Source organism: Nymphaea colorata, chromosome 11 (assembly GCF_008831285.2).
Source record: "Nymphaea colorata isolate Beijing-Zhang1983 chromosome 11, ASM883128v2, whole genome shotgun sequence".
Classification (NCBI taxonomy): domain Eukaryota; kingdom Viridiplantae; phylum Streptophyta; class Magnoliopsida; order Nymphaeales; family Nymphaeaceae; genus Nymphaea; species Nymphaea colorata.
Window position 1 is genome coordinate 16,216,058 of NC_045148.1, and position 5,072 is coordinate 16,221,129.

The following is a 5,072-nucleotide window of genomic DNA, read 5'->3' on the forward strand; positions in this document are numbered from 1 at the left end:
AATAAGAATATGTGGAATAAATCACATTTAATTCAACACATAAATCATAGTTGTACAAAAATAAAACATGGATCGCACTTATTATTTTGATGCAATTGACAGTGTGCTAATGGCAGTAATTAGACCATGGTTGTGCATCTTAATAATTAGGTAAAACTAGCTAGCCTGATGATCAATAAATGTGGATTAATTTTCTTATCGTGTCCCAACTTTGTGAGCCCCACTTTATTAATTACCTTGTCCTGTTACTTCGGTGGAAAGTCATATTGACTTTTTTTTATATATTAACTTATTTATGTGGGATCCCAGCTTCCTCTTACTTGAGTACTCCAAGTTTTTATTTTAAGGGTTTGTTTGGAGATGAAAACGGTTTGCTACTATTTCATGAATCTGCTTACCATAGTATATTATGCTATATAATTTTGTTGTAAAGATTGGACATCCCTAATGACATGAGAAGAAAAAGTTTCTCTGAAAATACTAGAATCCCCCATGTATACCAATCCCAACATACCATTGATATTGTATTTTTATGCAGAAGTTTGCTTCCAGCAATTTGAACATCAATATCACCATGAGGAGAAAATAAATTTGAACTGCAAGCACCACAAGGGATATGATGAAAGAAAATGATGTTGAAGCATAGTCATTCCTCAGTTTCCATTTCTAGAAAGCTTAGCATAATTGGTCAGACTAGCAAGCCAATGAAAGTTTGATTGTTAGTTTGATTCCCGTGAAAAATATTTTTTTAAACTTCAAATGATGGATACACCACGCTTTAATTTAGTTGATAGGTGTCACACTTTAATTGATAGGAGTCTTGCTCTACCCAGGTTCTAAAATCTGACGGTATATCCCTATGTAAGAATGCACTTAAATTGTAAATATTAAGTAGCACTTAATTATATGTTCTGGCATAAGAAAGGATTAGCTGTGTCTTGAATTGATGTTTCTGCCTTGTTTAATTAGTTCCCAGAGTCTCCCTCAACCTTGTTGCCAACTCTCCCAGAAGATCCCTGAGACTAATAGTAACAGTGGCCTTATAGAAACCCATGAATACCTATTAGCAGTGAAAAAAAAAAAAATCTAAAAGTTATAGCTTAGCCCTCACGTAAGGGCCTTTTCTGAATCTCTTACATTTCCGCATTTTATTTATGTTTTACAATAACTAAATCGGTTTGAGAATTTTTCCACGTTCAACAAAACGTTTAGAATTTAACTTTCAATAGAAAAAGCGTGTTTAATTTTTACTGTGATTCCTCAATTTCCACAGGTTGTTCTGATTTCTCACATTCAGCCATCCATACACAATGTTCCCCATGTTTGAAATATTTTTCCTCTTCGGAAATTAAAAAGAAAAAAGAGGGAAAAGTAGGGCTTCCATAGTCGCCGATGAACGTAAAATGCTGCAAATTTTTGTCACTATTTCCTCCAATTTTACAGTGATACAAACAGGCGGTACAAGATGCGTGTCTTGGTAGCTCGGCCATCAACAACCTTACTGTTCTTGTGGCTTCATCTGCACTGTTATCGCATCACCAACTTTTGCAGATACACCGTCGAAGTTTTAGATGGAAAAAATAATACAGATGATCAAGAGAAAGTGCAACCGATTGAAAGAAATTAAGCAAAACAAGTGATAAAGATAGAGTTAATCCTTGTCCCTCCGATCAGCACGATCCGCCTGAAATGCAGCGACGAGAGTCACGTCTCCGGTTATAACAGCTGCCGACCGCCACCGCAAGACCCGACGTTCAAGCTCAGCCACGCCGGAACCCCGTTGTCCACGCCCGCCTCCCCAGTCTCCTCCTCACGACCGCTCGTAGACTGCCCCTCCCTCCTTCCGCTGCCCGCAAGGCGTCCCCCCTCGAAAACAGCGAAATCCTCCAACTGGAAGGACGGATTCCGGTAGTTGCTGTCGGCCTTCCCCGAAAGCACGGATGTCCCCCGGATCCTGCGTATGAGTGCGAAGAACTTCTCCACGTCGTCGTCGTCGAGGGTCGTTGCCCTCGGCCTCCTCACCTCGGCCTCCTCCTCGCTCCGGCTGGCCGGCCTCTTCCTTGCTTCCTTCTCCATCTCACGCTCTCCCCGATCTGGTTCTCTTCTGCAACCCTCAGCTCAGTTAATTTCCTCCCCTCCTCCTTCTTGCTGCTGCTTGGGGAGAACAAAAGCTGATATATGAGGATGTGTTTGTGATTGTGGGGGAAGGACGGGGCCGTCAGCAACGTGTGATGCGTTGAAAGCACGGAACCCTCTGCCGTCAGTTCCATGGCGTCATCCCCATGGTCATCTGCCGCAAAACTTGTCGCCGCCGCCGTTCTCTCTCCCAGCGACCTGTGTGCTTCTTACGGTTGGCCGTCCTCAGCATCAGAAATAGCGGTACCTCCTCTTTCGTCACCACATGCGTCATTCCCGTAGCTCGAACTTTCTTCAACTTCTTTATTATCTATCCTGTGGCTCAGAGTTTTCTAAATTTCTTTATCTGAAAAGGACGCTCACGTTCATCCATGAATTTTTTTTTGGTAGATTGACAGACATGGGTCCGCATGTTTTCTTCCAACTGATGAATGCAACTCGTATCGGAGAGATTTTTGCGTTGATTATTGTCCGATACACTGGATTGATCTGCCAACGGAGCATCAATCGACCGACTCGACCTCTATCAAACTCTCTTATCAAAATAAAAGTTCTAACGTGCATCATATTCTTTCCAAGCTTTTTTTTTTTTAATTCATTCTCTTGCTTTCAATTAATAGTCGGATGCATCCATCCCTGTGAGAGAAAATGACCGGTTTACGCTCAAGTATTCTTTGGTATATAATTAATAAGGGTTCAATACTTATAGTGTAATAGATGTGATTTCATGGCACTCAAAAAACTAAAATATGATTAAAAAAATCGCATTTTTCATGTGTACGAAAGATTTTATATGCTGAAAATTGTGGACCCAAAATTCTTAATCTCATAAAAACTAATATATGCATTGGAAAAATGATTGGCAAAAATTAGAATGTTATCAGGAAGCTCTATTTGTTGTTGAACTTTTCAACCTTCAAAGATTCCAACAAGTTAATTGTACTCATAGAACCGATCTAACAGATGCCCGTGGTTGGAATCGCAAGGGGCACTTTAGGCAACACAATTTGGATTATTAGGAGGAGTATTTCATTTTATCGCTAAGAAGAGAGCCGAAGCTTTCACCTAACCTCTTATTCACTTAAGATAGAGGGTATGCTTGGTGTCTCGGAGTGTTGCCTCCGCCGCATGTTAACTTGCATGTGGATGACGTCTTATTTGCAATACAAAGAATTGACATTTTGAGAATTTGAAACAAAAATTGGTCGCTTACCAAACTTTGCTCCGACCATTGTACCAACCCCTCAAGGAATTTTTTTTTATTGTTAAGCTTTTCTTGACCAAAAAACACTTCTATATTGTTAGTTCTCTTTTTATTTGGTTGATTGTTAAGCTTTTTTATTCAAAAATCATCTCCATGTAGTTAGTTTTTAAAAAATACATTAGTACTCGTATCAATTCTTTTTTTTTTTTTTGCACCAACCCCCTCACGGACTTTTTTATTGATAAGCTTTTCTATACAAAAATCACTTCCACGCTGTTAGTGTACTAAAAATATATAGTACTATTTTTTTTTTTTGCACCAATCCCTTCAAGGAATTTTTTTTCTTATTGTTAAGCTTTTCTATAAAAGAAAAACACTTCCATACGGTTACTCCCTTTTTTTTTTGTTGATTGTTAAGCTTTTCTATACAAAATTCACTTCCATGTACTTAGTTATCTTAAAATACTTAGTACTCGTATAAATTTTTTTAGTATAGCTTTCAGCATCAATTCACTTTTTACTTATATAATTCATCGACAGTTTCCGTTAGTCTCAAGTTTCATAGTGTTAAAAAACTTGAGAAGTAAAGCGTAAATTTAACAGCGAATCAGATGCGTGCGTGCCCGTTTTTATTCGGCAGACTTTTGGATCGTCGATGGACACGAAAGGCCGTGGCTTTGTCGCCGGCGAAGACAGACAAGGCGTCTGATTCTGCTTAACAATCATGAGGTCCGTGGACGGTTGCGGTCCGCACCGTTGGACATTTCTAGTTCCTATATATATATATATATATATATAAAGTAGAGAATTATGTGCGCCTACTTTCTTCAACTGGATAGGCTGCGGGATTTTTTTAATTGAAATTCTGAAATCGTGATTCTACACTAGGGGAGGAATTATGATTCTAGAATTTTAGAATTTTTTTCATTTTTTCTCTATGGTACATGTCATGACCGTTTTAATTCATTACTTCTAGAATTTTAATTCATGTTTTGTCAAACAAGTTATTTTCGATTTTGAAACCAAAATTCAGACTGTCAAATACAAAGGAAAACTGGAACTGAAATTTTTCATTCCATGTCTAATTTGAGGAGGAATTTTGTTTTTAAAATTTTAATTCTAAAATCAAAACTCAACTCCATCAAATGCCCCCTAAAGTACGGTATTACTTTGAAAAGTTGTGATTGTTCATTTTTTTTTAAGTTTGCTATGGACGACGTCTCATTTTGAAATTGGGTTGTTCACTTTAGTTTGGAATTCATAACCTCTACCTGTAACTTTGTTGGGTGCTGCATAAAAACGTTTTATGAATCAAACTAGTGAGGCCTCGATTTGTGAATTAATAAAAAATGTAAACTTTTCTTTTTTTATACATAAATAAGATAATTTACTTATAAAAATTGAAAGCTTTAAATATTAAAAAGATTCAAAAACAAACCAAATGACAGTTTTGAATCAACTGCTAATTCAAAACAATTCGCCATCAATTGAACTCAGTCTTCATTCTTGAATTATCAAAGCCAGATCTGGCTGGCATAAATAGCCAAGCGGTCTCACCTTTCCAGTAACAACTAGTTATTCCTATTTTACAAGGATTTTAATAGGATGAATCCCAAAAACTAAACGATGCAATTCGAAATTTCGGTGGGGAAGATCGAATAGATCGATCGGATTGCCAGCCTCCAGGTGACTTCTGGCTGGTCTCGGATGGGGCCTCTGTGTTATTTTTCTT